The following is a 24,921-nucleotide window of genomic DNA, read 5'->3' as shown; positions in this document are numbered from 1 at the left end:
AAAGTGAAAAAGGTTAAGTGAGTCTTTCTCTTATGACACAAGGTAGATCGAGGCATCATGAAGGTTTTCAAGAAGACTTTTGAAGATATGAAAAGGTCATGATCATAGGATCGTGGAAGCAAATTTTAGGATGTCTAATGGTACAATAAAGAGATGATCATAAAATTGTAAGGATTAGATGATAAATTAAGGTGGAGCCAAGCACATTTACATGAGTTTTTAAGACACGTGGCACGTCATATCTTCTGATGCCATGACAAGTAGTAGATCATAAGATCTCTAGGGCAAGTTCAAGGCTTTATGAAGCTATGAAGCACTGATATATCATGAGATTGTGAAGGTGAATATTGATGCTTCTAAGGCTATGATATAGAAAGCATAAGCATCATCATATGGTCATAGATCAATGATAACTATTAAAGGTAACCTCTGATGCTACAAAGTTAGTTTACTAACTATGGTCGAGAGGTCATGTGGAACAAAAAAATAAGATATGATGTTACTCTAAAGTTGTACTCATAACATTGTAAGGGTTTGAAGGGTAACTTTCAAAGTTACAAAATGGTCCACCAAGTCAAGATTGAAAGATCATAAAGAAAGTGAGGATGAGATAAGATGCTATGCCAATGTGTATAAATCATGCCTTGTGAGATCAGGAGAGACTTAAAGCTAGGCTTCGATGTTATGTTAACTGATGTATCAAAAAATCATGGAGGCCATTTTCAAAGTTTGTGATAACATGACAAGGGTTTGATTTGAATGATCTTAAGATTGTAGAGCCAAAGTTCCTGACCTAGGATTTTATGAAGGACTCCTTCTTTGGTGTAGCATAAGATCATAAGGATGATGTGAAGGATTTCTAAAGCCATGAAGTGTGTTGTGATCATAAGATTGTAAGAATTGAAATGATGAAACTTGATGCTATGATATAACTATTATCATAAGATTGTGAAGGACCAGTTTCAATTTTCAACAAAATAAGGCATGGGTTGGCACCACACAAAGAGTTGATGCTCAGGCTTCATAGTTTTGATGGAGATTAGTTTTTTAGGTAGAGTAAAGTGGTGAGATATTTAGATAAGATCAAATGCATTGATAGCCATAATGGATGAAATAAGTTTTTTGAAAGTAGTTGTTGAGAATGAATGTTTTGTCGACAAAGGTAGTTGAAGATTTTTATGACTGAGGGTAGTAAAGGAGAAACAAGATCAAATTAAGAGATTTGCACATCCTAGGTGCGTATCAAATTTTCCATTAAAGGGGGTTTTTTTGATTATTCTAAGGGGATATTTTTGCAACAAAATTGATGAGATTTGATTCATGGTTGATGAAGGAAGAGTTAGTTTCTACAGTAGTAGAATATCATATTTTGATCTGGGAGTCTTCTTCCCATCTATAAATTTCTCTTCATTTCTCATTGTAAGGGTTCCAATTTTTATTGAAAAATATTTTCAACTATTGTGAGACCATAGGTTGGTTCCAATTTTAGAGAATTTTATTGTTACTATGATACCACATGGGGTTCGAGTCTTTACTACTATCATCACAAGGATGACTCTAGTTTTATTGCTATGGTACCACCATCGTCAACATAGTTTCTCTATTATAAACAATAGTTATAATTCCTTTTAAGAATTTAGATTATATAGTTGTTTGTAGTGTATTCTCTAAGTCTTTTGCATACACTTGATGTATTAATTTTAAGGGAAATGAATATAGAACTTTATTTGAAGTTTCATTCTAAAATTTATCTCCTCTTTATGGGTTTGTAGTTTTCTATTGACTATGTACAAGGTGCATATTTTCTAGTTACAACTTTTTTTTGAAGTTGTATGCCACTGTGTATTTTTTGTTGGGTCAAGGACTTGAGTAAATTGCTTAATATGCACTACCAGAATTGTAAGGATCATAGGAGGATCTGATAAGTATGAATTTCATTTGAATATAGATGTATATTTTCAAGGTGAATAGATAGATCAAATATCTGGGTATATGAGTATATTTTGGGTACCAATGTGTATGATCTAATTTAGTTTATGCCCAATGGATAAGGGGCTGATCAACTTGGAGATTGCATGTTTTGGTTTTTGCATACCTAGGTTATGCTAATTCAATCTTTAATTGAATATATTTTCCCTTTCTATTTAAGAGTTGAAAAGAGTTACTCTCACTTAGTTTATCAAGTTCATAGGTCATGCTATTAGCTATTTCATGTCTATGTTGTTTGCATAAGCATAGATGATTAAGGGATTTTATCTGTTATATAGATTTAGTTATATGCTTTGACACTGGTACCATATAAATAATCTGAGGTTCACCCACCTAGGTCTTACAGAGTCTAAAGAAGAAGAAGGAGAGTAAATAGCCTTATATTTGGTCCTAGTGTCTAAATAGGTTCTTTGAACATGGGAATTAGCTTCCCTTTGGTGTATGTGTCCTTATCACTAGGCTATTCAAAAACTATTAATTTAGGAGCCAACAAGTAACACTTACAAACTTTATTTTCAAACTAATGCTCACTAGACTTCCACCTAACAATATTTTTGCTTATTGATCACCATTTCCATCTCGGTATAACACATTTATTCCTTGTATTTTCACTTCATAACTTCAAACCTTTCTTACCAAGCAATGCAATTGACTTGTGCATCTTTTTAACTCTTCATCAAATCATGTAAAATAATCAAGCCACAATATCACCTTGTCAAGGAATAATTCATCAGTTGCCCACTAAAGTTCATACACATAAAATTACTTCATCATTTAATCTTATAACTTTTACCAACCTTTTCTTCTCTCAACACCACATCCTTCAAATTATTTGGAAACTTACATAAATTGATATCCAACTTAGTAAGTTAATAAGATTGACATCGATAACAAAATAACAACTAATCCAATTCTCCTATATTCCTTTCGGTGCTTGATATGCCTTGTTCATCATCAAAATCAATTTATCATTTTTAGTAATAATCTCCCCCTTTGACACTAGTGGAAATACACCTAATATATATACCATCCAAAGCCATTGCCATTAAACTTCATCAATTGTATTCTTCCTTGGAAAGCCATCTACTTTATTATTAAGTTTCCCCCTTTAATTATGCATCTCCTTCTTCTTTCTTTATTTTCAATTTGTATTGTTCATCTTTGATTCTAATTTATCATCTACCATATTTTTTATCTTCTCATTCTCTCCATCACTTATTCATCACCCTTTCTTTGTTCTCTATCTTAACTTTTCTGTCCCCCTTTGACGACAATACCAAAGGTATATCCAAAAGTATATCAAAACTGAAACTAATTTTCTATGGAGTTATAACTTATACCTTGCTTGTACCAATCACTTTTGCTCCATTATAGTTTTCACATTCTTCATAACTTTAGGATGCTCCTAAAGAGTGTACATCAACATCAACTCATATATATATATATATATATATATATATATATATATATATATATATATGTATGTATATGTATATATATATATTGATAAAGCATGAATTAATGCAAGATGCATCTTCTTGCAATGAACATTAGATAGGGGAATAAACCCTAGTTTAAATCTTAGGTACTCAAAATTATCCTTAGGTAATGGCTTAGTGAAGATATCAATAATATGTTCTTTTGACTTCACATACTCTAGCTTCACTTATTTATTTTATACTTATTCTCTCAAATAATTATACTTGTTTAATATGTCACCAGGTTCTTTAAAATGCTTATAGCACTAGTATTATCATAGTAAATTGTCATAGGATGATGTACTTCCTCTTGTATTCCTTCGAGTTTTTGTTTGATCTACACAATATTTGAACAATTAATTGTAGAGACAACATATTTAGCCTTAGCAGTAGATTTTGAAATACAACTTTTCTTTTTTCTTATCCATGTCACCATATTTCCCCTAAAAAGGAAGCTCCTCCACTTGTGTTTTTTCTATCATCCACATTATTTGCCCAATAAACATCAATATATACTTCCAATTAAAAATGTCCATTCTTTCTATACCATAAGCCATAATCCTTAGTTCCTTTCAAATATCTAAAGATTCTCTTCACAATATTCATATGTGTTTCTTTAGGATTAGAAGAAAATATTGTCACCGTACCAACAACATGAGAAATATCAAGTTTACTATAGACCACATATTATAGCTTACAAATTATTGATTTTTACAAGGTCTCGTTTACCTCGATAGAGCCCCCTTCCTTTGATAATTTGCATCTAGTTATCATCAATGCACCAATTGGTCTTGAGTCTTCCATCCTAAATGTTTTTAGGATCACCTTGATATATTTTGACTAAGTAATGTATATCATATCCTTGGTTTGTTGTACTTGTAAGCCAATGAATAATTTAATCTCACCTATCAATGAAATTTAAAATGTCTTTCTGATTTCATCAACAAATGATCTATACACCATTTCATTTCCTCCAAATATGATATCATCAATAAATATTTCAGCTAGTAATACCTTATCTTTATATTCACTTTTCAAGTACAAATTACTATTTTTACTAGTCATAATGAAACCAATCATTATTAGATAAGAGTTGGGTCTTTCATACCATGCTCATGGTGCTCATTTCAAACCATATAGTACCTTGTATAGCTCTCATGCCATGTTCTTCTTGTCTTTGTCAAGAAATCCTTTTGGTTGTTTAATGTATACCTCTTCTTCTAGTACTCTATTGAAAAATGTAGACTTAACATCCATTTGATATACCTTTAATCATTTGTAAGAAACATATGTAAGTAAAATTCTCACACCTTCTAGTCTATCTATAGGGAAAATGTCTAACGATAGTCAATTACTTCCTCTTTAGAATATCCTTTACACTCTAGTCTTGCTTTCTTCCTTGTCACTTCTCCATTCTCATTTATATCCTATTCCCAAAAATCCATTTAGTCTCAATAATATTTTTATCCTGACACCTCAATACTAATGATTATGTGTTATTCTTTTAAATCTAGTTAATCTCTTCCTTCATTGCTTTAATCCAATGTTCATTATATAGTGCATCCTTAACTAATCTAGGCTCAAATTAATAAATAAAACATGAAATTTCTCTTAATATACTTCTTTTCATCACTCCTACATCTTTATTTCCAATTATTTGATTCAAGGAATCATTTCTTCTGACATGTTTTTATAAGACATACTCAGTTCTCTACTGTTCAACATTTTCTTCACTTGGTGGGTGTTCAATTGGTTTCTTAGTTTTAATTTTTTGTAACTTAGGTAAAGTATTAGGAACTCCTTCTAGAACATATACAAATCTTTGATAGTCTTTAGGTTCTTTTTTTCTTTCTTCTTCATTCTTATTTGCATACCCATTAATCCTTACATATACATTTTCCACAATTTTGTATCTAGCCTTATTCAAACATTTATAAGCTTTAATTCTTGGGGAGTATCCTATAAATATTATTTCATCTCCTTTAGAATCAAAATTTTCATTGCTAACATATTTTAGAATGTGACACCTAAGTCCAAAGATTTGAACCACAGTTCATAAGGACTTTTGTTTGTACCTTTCTTCAATTGTACTTGGTTAAGGGTGTAAACAAAAATATTGATGGCTTCTCTCTAGAATGTTTCTGCAACTCCCTTCTCAATGAAGAGTGATCTACCATAGTCAACTATAAATATGTTCCTTCTTTTAGCTATGTCATTCTGTTGTGGAGCCCTTAGTATAGATAATTGTCTTTTGATTTCATTTGCATTGTAAAAGACATTAAATTCATCAAAAATAAATCCATCTCCTCTAATAGATCTTAGCACTTCATTTTCTTGCGTGTTTCCTTCTCAACTCTTACCTTATACTAATTAAAAATATGGAATGAATAAGATTTATTATACAAAAACATTATAAAGATCATTCTAGAGTAGTCATAAATAAATAAAATGAAATATTGATCACCATAATAGCTTTGTACTTTCATAGGACCATAGAGACCAGTATGAACCAACTCTAGTATTTCATTAGAAGAAAAGGTCTTTCTTGAAAAACTTAACTTTGTCATCTTACGGATCTGATATTCCTTATACATCACTTTTTCAAACTTGCTTAATCTCGGTAAACCTCTAATTCTTTGCTTGTAAAAAATCTTGATCAAGTTATCAAAGTTAGCATGACAAAATCTTTTATGCCATAAGTAAACTATTGGTCAAAAGAATAGTCTTGACAATTGAGTGCCGACACACTTAACCATTTTCACTATATATGCCAAGTACACAAGGTATGCCAAGCCAGAATTTCAATAGGTGTCGAGCCACAGTTGGTCCCAAGCAAGTCAAAATGTAGTATGTGCCGAGTGATCTAGGAAATATTTATGTGCCGAGTGATCCAGGAAATGTTTATGTGCCAAGTGATCCAGGAAATGTTCATGTGTTGAGTAATTCATAAATTTTTAGATGCTAAGTAGTATAGAATATACATGTGCCAAGAAATATAGTGTTTAGTAGATGCCGAGCAAACCAGGAAAGTAATAGATGTCAAGAAATCCAAGAATCAGTTCATGTCGAGCATTAATAATATAATGAGTATCGAGTAACTCAGGATCAACATAAGAGTTTGTGCTTTCAAAAAATAAGGTGTAAACCATTTTTGGAGCTAACCTAGAGAAATTTTGAAGGAAAAAAAGATAAGGACGAATCATTTACATTCCCTATGAAATCTACATGCAACCAATTAGAAAAATGGAAAAGGCATGCAACCAATGAAGAAAATCCAAGGATTTGAGCAAGAATTTAAGATCAATATGAATCATAGATCCATACCTAACCCTAAGTCTTCACATTCTTTATAAGGAGGTCAAATACCCATTCCATATGTGGCTAAGAATAGTGTATAGGGAAATTATAGCAAAATTTTAGTGTGAACAAGGAAAGACTTCAAGGAACAGAGCAACAATTTCATATCCAATTGGTCATAATAACACAAGGGACAAGGAACACATATAATGATCAAATCAAGCAAGGATCAGAACAAGAAGAGAAAATCTATTACCTAAACCCAATAATTTGAGATTGCATTCAATTAGGTCAAATGTTCTAATACTCTCTCACAATTGTATTAGAGGTTGAAATCCTATATTGATAGGTTAGCTTAACAACTAGGTAGAAGAACCTTTAGAGAAGGTGATTGAAAATCCTATGTATTAGGTGGGTTTAACAACCTATTGTAAATCCTTTAACAAGGTGACACTTCATGTAAGTGTTTGTAAATCCTTTAACCAGGTCACTATTGACACAATATAAAGCCTTTAATAGGGTAGGCCTTTCACAGGGCAGACCATCATAAGTGGTTGAACATTGATTACTATAGTGATTTTTGTGGGTGTCATCCCCACCCTAGTTTTACCTTCTTATACCTGGAGGGTTTCTCAGTTACCAAATCTTTGTGTTATGTGTTGATGCATGCTTTCATTTCATGTTTGCTTATATGTTTACATGCATGTACATTGCTTTTAGTTATGTGTTAATAAGGGTTTTAAAGGATAAAAATTGGTTGCTTCTAATTCACCCCACCCTTCTCAGAAGTACTCTTCCTATTTGAACATTCCAACAATTGGTATCAGAGTACTGGTTCTCACAAGGAGAAGCCTAACAACTTGGAGAAAAAGGTCAGAAGATGGAAGTCTTCAAACTTGGGAAGATCATTGATAATCAGGTGATTGATGTGCAACTAGCTCTACATAAAGTAGAGGAAGCCAGGGAGGAACTAAGAAAATCCTTGAAAAGAAGGAAGGAGATAACCATAGCTGAAAATGACATACACTACAAGGAGATTGACACCACACACATGGTTTCCAATGGAGATTCCAAGGATTTCGATGCAGCAATAGCAAAATTAATGGAGAAAAATAAGGCTCAAGCAAAAGAGATAAGATCTCTTAAGATGGAACAAGAATCACAAACCATAATACTCTGTGAAGTGACTAAACAAAAGAAATGAGCTATTGAAGACAAGGCCATGATAGAAGATGACAAGAGAAATCTCATCAATAGGTTGGAAGAGAAGACAATTGAATTTGAAAATATTTCAAACATGCAACTAGACACCTTAAGCCAGATGATGAATTTTCATTATGAGCTAAACATGAAAGACATTGAGATCTCCACCTTGAAGATGCAGAATGAACAATTATCGAATGAATCGAAGAGAGAAAAGGAAATAGTAGAAAGTTACAACAAACCCAATGAGGCCATCAAGTACTTTGAGCAATTTTTGAAATCACCAAGGGCTAGTAACGATACTTTAGGACTTGGCTACATCAGCAGTGAACAAGGAGAATCATCCAAGGCTGCTAAAGAAAGAAGAAACAAAGGTAAGAACACTAAACCTACTTGTTATTTTTGTGGTAAAAAGGGACATACCTCTAATGTGTGTAGAAGCAAGAATAGTCATCAACATGATAAGCCTACAAATACAAACTTTTGTCACAAATGCAAAAAACCAAGACATTCAACACAAGACTGCAGAACTAAGATCATTAGGACACCAAGATTTGAGGGGCACTGCTCCAACTGCAAAAAGTATGGACATAGAGCATTTGAATGCAAATCAAGCCTATGTGGACACCTAATCAACCTGCAAGAAGAATCAATCATGCACATCACTACAATTGGGATTACAATATGAGGTATAGCTGCCACTATTGTCAAGAGTATGGAAACATTCCTAAAAATTGCATGAGGACACATTTCAAGGGAAGTTACAGTAGATGGCTAAACCAAACTACATGTTTTAGTTGCTTGAAGACTGGTCATATTAGTAGAAACTATCCTACAAAGTCAAAAGCACCAAAGACTGAAGTCAACAAAGGAAAAGAAAAGATTGATGTTGAACAAATAAGAGAACAAATGAGCAAGACATGGAAGAAGAAAGGTGAATGCAACACATCAAATGAAGAGATCAATTCACCCAAGAGGTCAAGTGATCACACCTCATCCAATTAAGCACAAGACAGATACATGAGGTTGATACATATAAAGATGTATCATACATCAGCCCAAGAAAACATAGAAGTATTGCAAAGAAGAAATATGCATGAGGAAATATGCCAAGTTGAATAGATTAGTGGACGTTGAGTAAGAGATGTTAGTGGCTACCAAGAAATTGACAATTTTAGTTGTTGTCGAGTAGATGAACTTCAGTGGAAGCCGAGTTGATAAAATCTTTGGAAGTCAAGTATACAGCTATAATCACAAATGCAATAAATTGTAGGTTTTTGAACATATGAAAGTTGAAAATTGTTCATTTTTGAATCATTCAAACACAAAGTGAAGTCAAGTAGACCAAAAAGTGATTCTACAGTGATCAAATAGCAATTGTAGTGATTTCAATAGTGATTCAACTTGATTTCATCAATTCACAAGTATTTCATTCAAGTGCCGAGCTACGCAGAGAATGAAAGATTATTCAATTTTAAACCCTAGTTTGGTAAACAATGGCACCTAGGTCAAAAACCACTGAGGAGAAGGAGAGTCATGAAATTCAAGTAGTCAGTAATGAAGTCAAACAACCAGAGTTTAGACCCATTCCTAAAGTCACTTATAAAAATGATCCCACTGGTGTCCTATCCGTAATTCCTGATAAAGTTTTCATGGTTCAAGACGTTTGAAAATTTTATAATTGTAAAGTTGGATCCATATGAGATTTGGATATTTTTAATGCATTTGATAAATCGTGTGAAAATGGAAAACTTAAAGATGAATTCTCCATAGTTGAGAAGAAGGGTCTGATCAAAGCCCTAGTTTTCCCTATTGTTTTCAAAATGGAATGGATATACATAGTGTTGAGCAGAATCCATGATAGAGCCTTTTGGTTGGAGATAGGGCTAGTAAAGTTTACAAAGAAAACTATCCATAGGGTTACTAGTATTCCAACCCTAGATTGGCCAAAGACTCTAAGAAGTGACAAAAAGGAAGCTATAGAGAAGAACACTAGTGAAAAATGGAATAATAGGGGAATGATAATAGACACCATCACAAAACCCCTACTAGATTTTGTTGTGAGAGTCATATCCCACAAATTCTACCAGTCAAGTAGACTAAATAGTGTACCATGTATAGCAATGGATGCTACCTATAAATTGGTGAAGAAAGATCATACATATGATCTTGTAGAGCTCATGTTACATCAGATCAATGAGAATCTAGGAGCTATAAGGAAATCAAAGGGAGCTCAATGCAAAATTGGCTTAGTTTTAGTTTGTATGTTTTTCTATATTATGAAAGAATTCCCTTTAGTAGGAAAGGTGAAATGGGATTAGAATAAGACCATTGTTGAGCAAATCAATGGATTCATTGAGTAGATGGGTGAGAATTTTGATGCTCAAATGACTAGCTATGTTAAGGACTTCAAGAAGTCCATGAAACAAAGAATTAGGATACTAGTTTGACGGGTTGAGTAGCATGAAAAGGAAATTTTCTTTCTTGTGGACACTAATTACACATATATACAAGTAGTCATACCTAGAGTGAGATGGCTTAGGCCACTAGGTTATGAACTTGATGTTTATCAAGCCTTAGTAGCAATAATAGCTCTACTTGTGGAAGAAATTGACAAGACTGCAAAACATTTTGGAACTTATGACATTGTCAAATCAAAGGTGGTAACAGATCTTAAGATAGCCACAATAGTGAAGAAGAAGGACAAATTGATCAAGAATATCAAGAAGAAATTTGGTGTTCAAGAAGCAAGTACATCAAAGGAAGAGGAAGCAGATGAAGAAGATGAGCCTCTACAACTGACACAAGGTCTAGGTGAGGATAAAGAGGAAGGTGCCAAGGAAGAAGAAGCTAAGGAAGCACCTATCAGAACTAAAGTCACCAAGAGGAAGGCTAAAACTCCACCTGCTCCTCAACCCAAAGCAAAGAAAGTGGAAAAACCTACACCAAAGAAGCCTACTACTAGAGCCACCACCAGAGCTACAACAAAAAAGGCTAAAGAAGAGGTAGAAAAGAAGAAAACTACCAAGAAGACTGAGGAGGAGCCAAGGAAAAGAAGAAAATATGTAGCTCAACTTGACTCAGATGAAGAAAAGACAGAAATAGATGACAACAGTCAGTTCAAAGTGGTAAGTCACCCACCAAAGTCTTCAATTGATAAATTGTGTACAAAGATTAGAAATGATGATTTGAAATATTTAAAGAATTTAGATTTTAATAAGCTCACTAAGGAAGAGCAAAATAAAATAGAGGAATCTGTGTAAGCTATGATGGCTAAGTACAAGCACACACCTCTAGAGCTAGATGGCTCAATGCCCAAGGAGTTGTACAAAATAGTAGAAGACAAATGGTATTTTTGCTTGAAAATGGAAAAATAAATAAGGGAGTCTACTTTAGCTAGATTGTTTCCTGATTTGACTAAGGGTCAAATAACTAATGCAATCAAGAGGCACAATAATAGATTTACTCCTAAGTATAGAGCATTTTATATTTTTTTAAATAAAATTGAAGATGTAGCAAATCCTCAAGATTGTGGAAAATAATATACAAGAAAATTGATGATGTATTTGATGAAGACTACAAGGCAGAAGCAAGTGCCAAGAAAAAGGAAATGAAAGAAATAGGGAAGAAGGAGGAAGATAAGAAGGAAGAAGAAAAGAAGGTTGTGGAAGAGAAGAAATAAGAAGAAGAAAAGAAAGTAGAAGAAGAGAAGAAGGATGAAGAGGAGAATAAAGAGGAGGAAGAAGAAGAAAAGGGTATAGATAAGAAGCAAGAACAAAGTGTGCAAGACACACAACTACCACCTCCTAGCCCTCCTCATGCCACCATCATACCTACAGAGATTATTAAAAACACTTCTGGTCAAAACATCAACCCATTAACTATAGAGGATCTAGCAAAGATCCTTGACCAATCAACACAAGTAGCTAGATTATGTTCAAGCCCTATACTGGTCAGTGTTGATGAGTTGCAAAAGGCAGTAGTAAAATCAAAGGAATTCAAGGTGCAAACATAAGAACCATCTTTGACCACTCAAACTACTAGAATCTTATTCCTTCCTCCACCATCTCCACCAAGAACAATAGTAGATGCACTTCAAGTGCTGAGTGCAATAGTAGGGGAAGACAAAGAGAAAATAGAACAACCAACAAGCACACCCCCAACCACTGATAGTCAAAAGGAGAAACAAATAGAAGAGAAGGAAGAGATAAGAGATGAAGAGCAATATACAATACAAACTTTGGTTGAATTACCAAAAATAGACACTCCCACTCAAACTCTTCAGAAGCCGAGCACTGAAACATTAGCATTGCAAATTAGAACACCAGGCTTGAGCTCAACAAAAGTAGCCAAGAAAATTTAGTATGGAATTCCTGAGCTTGATGAGGAAATCACAATACCCTACTATGAATCCAATACTCTCACTAAGGAGAAAATTAATGAAATACATAATGCACCGGATAGAAGAAGAAGACAAGAGGTATTGAGAAAAGAATATAAATATAGGAAAACACTAAATGAGATAAAGGACATATTTATGGATGCCTTCAACTTGCAGACACCTGATGAGTCAAGGCCAATAGTAGAGTAACTATCTAATATAGTTGACCAGGTGACTAATGAAGACCAAGATACAAACACAAAATTAATGGAATGGTCAGAAAGGAAGTTCCAAGGAAAGGTAAATGAGAAAATATCTAGTGATATAGCACTATCACAAGTTGAGCTGGCTAAGAAATTAGATAAAGTCAAAATTGTACTTGGGAATATATTCTCCTTGTACAAAAAGTTGTGTGATTTTTCCAACTTCACATAGGAGACTAGCTAGAAAATAATGAGCTTGGAAAGAAATCTAAAGATTTCTAGTATGCAACTCCCAACCAATCTAGCTCAAAGTGAGAAGCATTCTACTCAAATGCTTCACACTTAAAGAGAATTAGCTATATTAACAACAAATGAGGCAAACATAAAAGCTAATTTGATGAAAATTCAGTCCTCTATAACCCCTCACTTGGAGGTACTTCATAAGGAGCAAATGTATGCAGAAATAGTCCTCAAGAAAGATTCAAATCTTTCTACCTCAGATGGACTTGTACATCTAGCAGTAGAGGTTTCCATCCAACATAAGTCATTGGACATTGCACTAGAAAACTGGGATGTAGCTCTGAGGATACTCTTGCAGGTAAATAGCACATTTTTGGCTAAGCTTGGTATTACTCCATAGAACCCTTTGACATCAGTGTCAAAAAAGGGGGAGATAAAGTAAGGGGGAGATATGTATAAGCAAATTTTGAATCATTTTTTATTACATTCTTTCATTTTGAGAATAAAGTGGAAAGTTTGTAAATAGCCAAAAAGGGAGATTTCAAGTAATAAAGCAGAAAGGGGGAGATGCAAAAATTTTGAACTTCACACAGATCAAATACAACATATAGGCTCAAAATGTAGAAACAAGACAAATGACAGAGAGGATCAAGCATATTAGTACAAAATTTCAATCTCAAGAATGGACATGACATAATCAACTCAAGGGGAGTTGTAAGGTATATTGTTACAATATGTTTGAAAATTTGCATGAATTCCAAGCGAATAAAGGGTGTACTAAATAAGGTTAAGCTCATAAAAGCTTAGTTAAGTGTTTTTGACAATCATGTCAAAGGGGGAGATTGTTGGTCAAAAGAATAGTCTTGACAATTGAGTGTCAACACACTTAACCATTTTCACTATATATGCTAAGTACACAATGTATGCCAAGCCAAAATTTCAATAGGTGTTGAGCCATAGTTGGTGCCGAGCAAGTCAGAACGTAGTATGTGCCAAGTGATCCAGGAAATGTTTATGTGCCGAGTGATCCAAGACATGTTTGTGTCAAGTGATCCAGGAAATGTTCATGTGCTGAGTAATTAAAAAATGTTCAGATGCCAAGCAATACAAAATATACATGTGCCAAGAAATATAGTGTTTAATAGATGCTGAGAAAACTAGGAAAGTAATAGATGCCGAGCAATCTAGGAATTAGTTCATGCTGGGCATCAGTAATATAGTGAGTGTCAAGTAACTCAGGATTAGTATAAGAGTTTATGCTTTCAAAAAATAAGATGTAAACTATTTTTGGAGCCAACCTGGAGAAATTTTGAAGGGAAAAAAGATAAGGATGAATCTTTACATTCCCTATGCAATTTGCATGCAACCAATGAAGAAAATCCAAGGATTTGAGCGAGAATTTAAGATTCAATATGAATTGTAGATCCATACCTAACCCTAAGTCTTCGAATTCTTTATAAGGAGGTTGAATACCCATTCCAGATGTGGTTGAGAATAGTGTATGGGGAAATTATAGCAAAATTTTAGTGTGAACAAGGAAAGACTTAGAGAAATAGAGTAGAAATTTCATATCCAATTGGTCAGAATAGCATAAGGGACAAGGAACACATACAGAGATCAGATCAAGCAAGGATCAAAATGAGAAGAGTAGATCTAGTACCTAAACCCAGCAATTTGAGATTGCATTCAATTAGGTCAAATGTTCTAATACTCTCTCACAATTGTATTAGAGGTTGAAATCCTATATGGATAGGTTAGCTTAATAAATAGGTAGAAGAACCTTTGGAGAAGGTGATTGAAAATCCTATGTATTAGGTGGGTTTAACAACCTATTGTAAATCCTTTAATAGGGTGACACTTCATGTAAGTGTTTGTAAATCCTTTAACTAGGTCACTATTGACACAATCATAGGGTAGACCATCAGAAGTGGTTGAACATTGATTGCTGCAATGATTTTTGTGGGTGTCTTCCCCACCCCAATTTTACTTTCTTATTCCTGGAGGGTTTCTAGGTTACCAAATCTTTGTGTTATGTGTTGATGCATGCTTTCATTTCATGTTTCCTTATATGTTTACATGCATGTACATTGATTTCAATTATGTATTAATAAGGGTTTGAAAGGATAAAAATTGGTTACTTTTGATTCACCCCCCTGCCCTCTCAAAAGTACTCTTCCTATTTGAACATTCCAACACAAACATATCAATTTCTTTCTTTGCTTCTTGAAATAAGACATGTATAATTAGTAGAATTTATATAGAATAAGTTACCTTTAGATTGATCACCAGTGCCTAATCAATTTTCTAGCAACATCATAGATTTTTAACTTTTGATCTTGAAATTCCAGTCAATGACCTTTTTTTCCCAATTGCATCACACTAAATAGGTTGTATTTTAGTCCTTGAACCTAATAAGCATTATCACATTTAGTCTTTTCATTCAAAATAATAGATCCTTTTCCTATGACAAAAAATGGAGCATCTTACCAACTCTAACACATCCTCCATTTTATTCTTTAATATTTTCAAATTTGTTAGCATCACGAGTCATATGATGTGAATAGATACTATCAATAATCCATGTATCAGATTTATCAATTTGAAATTTTTCATCTTCATACCTTTCCTATTTTGAATCTTCCTTCATAGCGACATAGACAAATTTATCACCTTCTTATAGATCTTCATATTTATCATCAGTTTGACCTTCCCCAACTTGGTAACATGATTTCTTTCTTTTTTCCTTGTTGCCTCTAAACTTTTTGAATCTTTTCTCCCTTTTTTCTTCATATCATTCATGCCATTTTCAAGATACCTAGATGAAATATGACCAATCTTGTTCCAATTGAAATATTTTAGGGTTAATTTACCTTGACAATTTCCTATTCCTTTGGTTAATCTCTTTGTCAATAATGCTTCAAACTCTTCTAGTTCTTTTTGCTCGGATAGTACATTATACTTGCTCCTGATCTTTGGTAAAATATTACACTTTCTTTTCTTGCACTCCCAATGGTTAGAGATGTCTTGAAATTTTTTTAATCTTAAGTATACTATTATCATTATTATTAATCTCATATGTAGTCAATCATAATCAAAGAATCAAGATTAAGAATATTACCATGTATTGATCTCAAATGTTGAATAGTAGAAACTCTAATATCATATATAGGTAAGAGGGATATAAGGACTTTTCTTACCACATATTCTTCACTTATGATTCCATCAACTCCTTTGATAATACTAACCACTTCCTTGATTATGTTATAGTATTGTACAATGTTCTCACCTTCTTGCATTTTCATGTCATCAAACTTTCCTCTAAGGCTCTCAACCTTCACTTGCAATGCATTTTGATCACCTCCATAAACAAGTACATGTTTGTCCCACACCTGCTTTGTTGTGGAATAGTTCTTGTTGAAGTGAAGAAGATTGATGAAACCTATCATGAAACAATAATTATTTTGTCACTAATGTCAAAAATACTACTTTGTTGGTGAGACAATTTCTTAGTTTGGTCTAAATGCTATTATTTGTTTGATTGATGAAGAGGATTTGAAAATAAAGGATAACAAGAGAACCTACAAAAAACTTGAGTTATTTGGTGTATAAAAGGAGCACTAAGACCAAGAAATACATTGATGATATGGTGTATTATTTATCTACTTAAGACTATAATGAAAGGACACCTAAGCAAAGACTAGAAGGAAGCTAAGTAAAGAAAAGTATCTGCCAAGCTTGACCGAGAAAACAATGCAAGCCAAGCAAAGTTAGTGTAGGTTAAGTAGAAACTAGTTGAAGCCAAGTGAAGTAATTTTAGTATGTTTTGAGCACTAGTAAAGATCCAACCAATGTCGAGTAACCCAGTGTTGGATGAGCATCAGAACATAGTGTTTTTTGAGCAAACAAAGTGTTATTGTTGAGTTCCAAAAGAATGTGTTAGATCAAAGATTTAACAGATCTTAGCTAACAAAGTTTATTTCTTGACTTCTATGAAGTGTGTAGAATATTTCTAAGATGAGCTAATGGCATAAAATTCAAGATAAAATATTTTTAGGTGAATTAAAAGAGGATTGTATAGGAAGTTTCTAGAAGGGGATACAATGGAAAAGTGGTTAGATTCATTGAATCTTACTTAAACCTAGAATGGATGATTAGGTAAAGTGGAAAAGGTCCTAAATTCTCTATTTATAGAGATAGCAAGCTAGAAGCAATTGTTCTCATGTGAAAACCTAAGGAACACAAGAAGTGTAGGTTGTTGCTTTGTATGGTGGCCAAATAGAAGAGTCTGCAATTGGATTGCAAAGCAAGAATGCTTAAAAGTGTTGGTGTAAATAAGTATTCACTATTTACACTTACTTAAGTTTACTTAGGTTAATGCATTAGTTTATTATTTTGCATTATTTTATTATTTTATTTTGTGAGACACTTAGGAGTTTGCATACCTTTTTGAGTTTTCATGTAGACAACAAAGGAGTACACAACTCTATTTAGCACATGGTGTCTACAACACTATTTTGCATGTCACACCCTTGTAGGCTTATCCTCTCATCATCACAAAAATATAGTCACAAAAAATATAGTCACAAAAAATGCAATTTCTACAAAATCTGTGCATCAAAACTAGAAAGAAACACCACCACTGGAAATTTAGGAAATTCAACCCAATTTCAAAAAAAATTGCACTTGAATCAAAGTCTGGATGTCTGAGTTATGGGCTCGCAAAGTCAGGTTGCCAAATTGAGAAGCAATCTGGAGAGGGGTTTGGAGCAAAAATTGTGATATCAAATTTGATAGTCAAATGACCATCGCTACAGTTGTAAATTTCTTTGTTTTGACAGTTAGACAACCATCAAATTTAACTTCAAGAAAAGATGATGTCAGCAACAAATTGGTACCCCTGATGGCATGTCAAGCTGACTAGGATTTTTGTACTATACAAAACATATAGATGGAGGAAATGTGGTAAAAAAGGTCCAACTGTCCATGTGGTTGACATGGAAATTCTAGCTGATATGGTTGTCTTTAAACTATGGGCCATAGATTTTGGCACTTGGTGAGAAATATACTCGCTGCATGGACAATGAATGAGCATAGAGTTTGAAGGAAGATGTGCTAAAATATTTGTTGCGCTTCCCAGGAATTCTAAACATGTCACCAGGGTTGGGAAAAACTCTACTGCACCAGACTGCTATGCGCATAGGTGCCAAAAAATAATATAGCACTAGAAAATGGTTTTACGGCTGGCAGTGGGACAAAGTATAGTCCCACATTGATGCCATGGTTGTTTGTAAAAGAGTTTAAAAAACAAGCATTGTGGATGATTAAACAAGTAGCCTCCAGGAGTCTTAGTTGAAGTAGCCACCAGTCTGAAGAGCCTACCAAAATATGGGTGAACATCAACATTAGGTTTTAGGGCCACCATACATCTTTAGGATTGTACCTTTTCCTTTGTTTCTTCCTAAGGGGAGGAACACCATTCTATATTCTTGGACTAGCTTCTTCATTGGAGTAGCTTTCCCTTGTCATCATTCTTCTTTTGGGGGGGGAGCCTATTCTATCTCTCTTCCTTCTCTCATTCTCTTATGTATATACTGGATGTATGTTGTAATGGGGGGGTGTTGATTACTCCATCCATCCATGCAGCCCTATTTATCTCTCTTTTTGGGGGAGGGTTTTTCCCATGAGGTTTTCCCTCTTTCTTCGCTTTATGAGAGATTGCATCTTCATTATGTACATGGGTACCTAACATGGCCTAGTAGTTGGGACCCATTATGCATTTTCATCTTAGTTTTTGTAAGCTTAAGGGCATTCCCCTAAGTTGCACTTAAGGGGGGGTGTTGGTGTAAATAAGTATTCACTATTTACACTTAGTTAAGTTTACTTAGGTTAATGCATTAGTTTATTATTTTGCATTATTTTAATATTTTATTTTGTGAGACACTTAGGAGTTTGCACACCTTTTTGAGTTGTCATGTAGACAACACAGAAGTATGCAACTCTATTTTAGTACATGGTGTCTACAGCACTATTTTGCATGTCACACCCTTGTAGGCTTATCCTCTCATCATCACACATACTTTCATGCTTAATGAAGGATAAGCCATATCTATTGGAAATGTGCTTGGTTGTATGACTTATCATGTAGCTAATTACAAGGCATTCTAGATGTATCTTAGAGGCCTTTATATATAGGCACTCTTAGTGTACTCTTAGCATGGCATATTGAATATATCATCATTCTGGTCATACTCTCTCTCTCTTGGTCTACAGTTGTGCTAGTGTTTGAGTTCTTAGTTCCTGGGTGAATTTTTCCCTTAGGAACATTCTCACAAAAAGGATGAATTATTGAAGGGTGAATAAGTTTTCAAAGACAAAGAGGATGAATTCCAAGTACAATAGAGGATTGAATGTGAGATCTATAATCTATAAATGAGTTATTATTGTTATTAGATCAATTCTTACTATTAGTCTCTAACAATTGTATCAGTTTGGAAAAATCTTTTAAATTAAGGTTGATCTTGTTAGCATGAATGATGATGATACTACTTTTGGGGAGTATCTTGAGTATTGGAGATTATTGACATGTTGCATTCATGACTCTATTTTTCATTTATGTCATTATATCATGGTTTTTGTAAAGACTGGTTGAGCGACAGACAAAGATCTTGATGGTACAAAAAATAGTTTGATTGTTTGGTGATATGCAATTATGGACATGTTCGACATAGTGTGTCAATGACATGGTTAAGTGCATAGATTCTAAGTCAAAGATGTATGGAATATGTACCTAATTTATAGAGATTAGTTTAGAGATAGAGTATTGGAAATCAGTTCCTGATGGTTGCTAGCTATCTTGCATTTGAGGTGCAATGAAGAGATGCATAGTTAGGTAGTGATAGAGGATAGTCATCTAATGATGTTAGCAAGCGTACAAGCCTTTATATAGACTATGAGCTGACAGTGTTATTGTAATTATAATTAATTGATTATCTTATTAAAATTAATTAGGAAAGCCTCAAGGCTTACTCAAGGAACTATTATGAAGATATGATATAAATGTTGGATACAATTGATTAATTGTGCATTGTCTTTGATGTTACACAAATGTTATAATCATTATCAGTTAGCATATGTCAAGCTCACTCGGGTAGTGAAGATAGTTCTTAGTGTCTATCGAGCATTCTTTTTTTTGCCTAGTTTAGAAGGTAATATCTACCAAGTTCACTCGGGTGTCAAAGGAAAGATGAAAAAAGTGAGTGTTAACCAAGCTCACTTAGTTAACAAAGGAAAGTTGGATTGAACTAGTGCTAACTGAGCTCACTCATTTGCCAAAGGATTTTCACAAGGTTGCAATGTTAACCGAGCTTCTATTGGTTAACATAGGAAATCATTTTTGAGTTAGTTTCTACCAAGCTGGGTCAACTAACGAAAGATTTTCTTATTTTGGCATATTAAGATTAATTGATTTATCTATTGATTCAAACTGACTAAGGCGATGAATATTAATGATTCTAAGTTGTATTTGAGCCAACTTGACAAAGTGGAAGATATAAGTATAAGGTCAAGTTATAATTTCAAAGTATGTGAGAAGGTATGAAGATGTTATTAAAGATTTAATAATGAAAAGAGGAAGCAAATTTGAAGGATAAGAAGAATATCCTTGTGGAGCAGTAAAGCTATATTCGATCAAAAAGTATCAAGTATAAGCTAGAACATAGATCTATAATAAGAAAATTAGTTGCTTTTAAATCAGGTCATCTCATTGTTACTCTCTAACCATTGTAGCAGTATTCTAAATCTCTTAATAGAGTTGGCTTAACAACCATTTTAAAATTCTCTAACAAGGTGGTAGTTCTATTGAATTGTCTCAAGACCTCTAACAAGGCCACTCCTAACAAGGTGATTAAATCCTCTAATAGGGTCACACCTAATAGTGTGTTTTGCAACCTTTAATAGGGTTGGCTCCTAATAGGGCTCACTTTAGAAGAATGAAAATCAGTAATCACAAAAAAATATAAAATTTTATATGTTAAGCATTTATTGAGCTAATTTAGTTATTACTGAGTTACAACATTTTGTGTGTGTTTATCGAGCTTTAGTAGTATTCAATTTTTTAGTTTGCATTTTTGTACTGACATCTAAGGGATCTGGGATTTATTTTAGTAGTAACTAATTCACCCCTCCCATCTCAATTACTCTTATATTTCCAAAAATTGGTATTAGAGCTTTTGGTGCTTGCAAATAAGGTTTCAAGGACCTAAGCTAAAGATCAAGAGACATTAAGGAGGAAATTATTGTAAGTAAAGTGCTCAGAACTCTTCTTCCTATTTATGCAATTAGAGTGTTTTCTATTTAAGAAATGAGATGTGATCCAAATAACAAATTAGGATTGGATTCTCTAGTAGGAAGATCGGCAGCTTTTGAATTAGACAACTATGACAATATGTTCCTGCTTCAAAGAATATTGAATCTACATTTAAAGATAAACTTTCACTCAAGGAAAAGGGAAAGAAATCAAAGTTTGGTCAATCAAGAAGTGAAGATGATGGAACATCAGAAGAAATTTTAGATATTGATCTTGAATTTTTTGAAGCCCTACTTGCAAGAAAATATTCCAAAGGAAGAGGAAAGTACAAAGGTAAAGTTCTTTTGATTTTCTTTTCTTGTGAAGAAGTTGGTCACATTGCTACTAGGCGTCCAAATAAAGAAATCAAAGATGAAAAGAAAAGAAATAAGCATAAAGGCAAGAAGGACTCCAAGAACTACAAGAACTACAAGGACAAAGGTAAGAAATCTTGTTTTATAGCTAAAGATTCTGATAACAGTGAAGATGAAATGATATATATTGTTGTGAAAGATGAATTTGATGATGAAGGCAATAAGATGGCACTTATCTCTCATGTTAGCAAAAATTATATATGGATTATTGAAAGTGGCTACGCGCATCATATGACTGGTGAAAAAAAATCTGAGCACATGGACTATTATGATGGAGTTAGTGTGAGATTTGGAAACAACGAACCTGGTAATATAAAAGGAAAAGGATGTATTTCATTGACTAAAGAACTTATATGTGACAATGCTTATTAGGTTGAAGGACTAAAGTGTAATCTACTGAGTGTGGCACAATTGAATAACATTGGATTCAAGGTAGAATTCATAAATGGATGGGTCAAACTACTAGATGGAAAAGGAAATCTGGTTGGATCTGGCAAGCAAACATAAGGTAATTTATTTTATCTTGATCTCAATGATTGTTCATGTTTTATTGCTCAACTAGAAAAAAACTGGTTATGGCACAAAAGATTGTCATGTGAATTTTGATAATTTGGTTAAGATAAGAAAACATAGAAGAGCAAGAGGTATTCCTAGTTTGGAAAAGCCTAACATGGGTCTATGCAAGAATTGCCAAATTGGTAAGATGGTAAAGACTAGCTTCAAAAGAAAAAACTATCAGTCAGAAGAAGTCTTGGAATTTTTTCAGACAAATCTATGTGGACCTATTGGAATAGAAATCTATAGTGGAGAAAAAAATTTCATTCTTTTTCTTGATGACTATTCTAGAATGATGGCAGTAATAAATCTAAAAGAAAAATCAAAAGCCTTTCAAAAATTCAAATGGTATCTGGAAAGAGTAGAAAAGGAAACTGGAAAGAGGTTGAAATGCTTAAGATCAGAGAAAGGTGGTGAATGCATCTCCCATGAATTCAATAATTTCTACATTGAAAGAGGAATTAAAAGACAAGTATTAGCCTTTGGTTCACTACAACAAAATGGTATAGCCGAAAGAAGAAATAGATCTATCATGGATTGTGCAAGAACCCTGATGATTGAAAAGAACGTTGCTCTCAAATACTAGAAGGAAGCTATCAAAACTATAGTTCATACCTTAAACAAAGTACAGTTAAAGAAAGATTCAAACAAAACACCTTATCAACTATGGTATGGCTATAAAACTAATGTAAGATACTTGAAAGTATTTGGTAGCAAATGTTATATATTAAAAGAATCTAGAAAAGGAAAATTTGATGTAAAAGGTGATGAAGGAATATTTCTAGGATACTTTTGCAGAGTAAAGCATATAGATGTTTGAATTTGTCAACTCACAAAATCATAGAAAGTGCACATGCCAGAATTGATGAGCTTGCAGAAAAGAGTGAAGAAGAAAGCAATAAGGAGCTAGAAGATTATAGAAGATTTGTTTACTATGAACCTGATACCCTACCAAATCTATTTGATAGAAAATAAGCTTCATCGCTTGAGTCCCCAGAAACTCCAATAGTTACTGAGTTGTAGACAATGTAACCTGAGCTATAGTCTGAAGCACCTGAGTCATAATCAGAGGCTACCATGCCAGTTCAAACCGAGCCTGATGGACCCAAGTCACAGATAGAGGGACTTGAGCTTGAAACTAAAATTCAAGAAAAAAATGATGGAACTCATTCAAAGACCAAAGAGCCTATGTTAGCAAGATATGTCAAAAGGCATCATGCACTTGATCAGATCATTGGAGATAAATTAGATGGAACAATGACAAGAGGAAAATTAAAAGGTACATGTTTGCTTGTTGGATTTGAACCTAGAAGTGTTAAAGATGCTCTATAAAATGAAAGTTGGATTGAATTAATGAATGAAGAAATAGAACAGATAGAAAAGAACAAAACTTGGAATCTTGTTCCTAGACCCAAGGATAAAAATGTAATTGGTACAAAGTGGGTATTTAGAAATAAGCTAAATAAAGATGGAAAAGTTTCAAGAAACAAAGAAAGACTTATGTACAAAGGTTATTCTCGAGAAGAAAGTATTGACTATGGTGAGACTTTTTCTCCTGTGGCAAGACTAGAAGGTGTGAGAATCTTACTAGCATATGCAACACATAGAGGATTTAATGTATATCAAATGGATGTCAAATCTGTGTTTTTGAATGGAATTCTTGATGAAGAAGTATACATTTAACAACTAGAAGGTTTTGTAGATCCTAGAAAAAGAGACATGGTTTGCAAGTTACACAAAGCATTATATGATCTCAAGTAAGCTCCTAGATCTTGGTATGAAAGACTTCATAATTACTTGGTACAAATTGTCTTCCAAAGGACAAATGATAATAGTAGTATGTATATCAAGGAAGGACCAAACAAGAAGATTATGTTGGCAAAAATATTTGTTGATGATACTCCATTTATAGGAAATGATGACTTGTGCAAAGTATTTTCAAAAGAAATGAGTAAAGAATTTGAGATGTCCATGTTTGGTGAGATAAAATTCTTTGTTGGATTACGGATACAACAAAGAAAAAATGGCATCTACATCACTCAATCCAAGTATATCAAGGAGATAATGAAAAAATTTGGAATGGAAGATTCAAGACTAGTTGGAACCTCTATGTCTACTAGACATAAGCTCTCCAAAAATGATGATTCCAAAGAAGTAGATCAGACCTCATATAGATCAATGATTGGAAAATTGTAGCATGTAGTATACACAAGACCTGATATTGTTGTAATAGTTGGAATAGTAGTAGGATTCTTTGCAACTCCCAAGGAAAATCACACGATGGAAATCAAGAGAATCTTGAGATATTTGAAAGATATCGAAGACTATAGTTTATGGTATAAAGTTGGATGCAATTTGGACTTTAAAGTATTTACTGATGCTAATTAGCTAGGAAGTCTTGATGATAGAAAAAGCACTAGCAGTGAGCATTATTTCTTGGTAAAAGACTAGTGTCTTGGACAAGAAAGAAGAAAAATTATGCATCTCAATCCACGATAGAGGCAGAATATATTACAGCAACAATCAATTGTTAGAAGGAATGAAGGTAGAAATCAAAGATCCAGTAGTCATGTACTATGATAACACTAGTGCAATCAACATATCAAAGAATCTAGCAATGCATTCCAAAACAAAACACAATTCAATAAAATATCACTTCTTAAGAGAATGAGTGTAGTATAAAGAAGTCAAATTGGAATATGTGAATACAAAAGAATAGATTGCAGACATATTCACCAAGCCATTACCTAAGGATGCATTCTTGTATCTACTGTAGAACCAGAATCAGTATGCAAAGAACATTAACAAATGAAGTAAACATTCACAAACCAAAAACTAAATTCACATATATGCTTAG

This window comes from Cupressus sempervirens, chromosome 1 (genome assembly GCF_028749045.1).
Source record: "Cupressus sempervirens isolate cs-2001-9-10 chromosome 1, ASM2874904v1, whole genome shotgun sequence".
Lineage (NCBI taxonomy): Eukaryota > Viridiplantae > Streptophyta > Pinopsida > Cupressales > Cupressaceae > Cupressus > Cupressus sempervirens.
The sequence above is the reverse complement of the archived record's forward strand: the minus strand, read 5'-3'. Positions refer to the sequence as shown.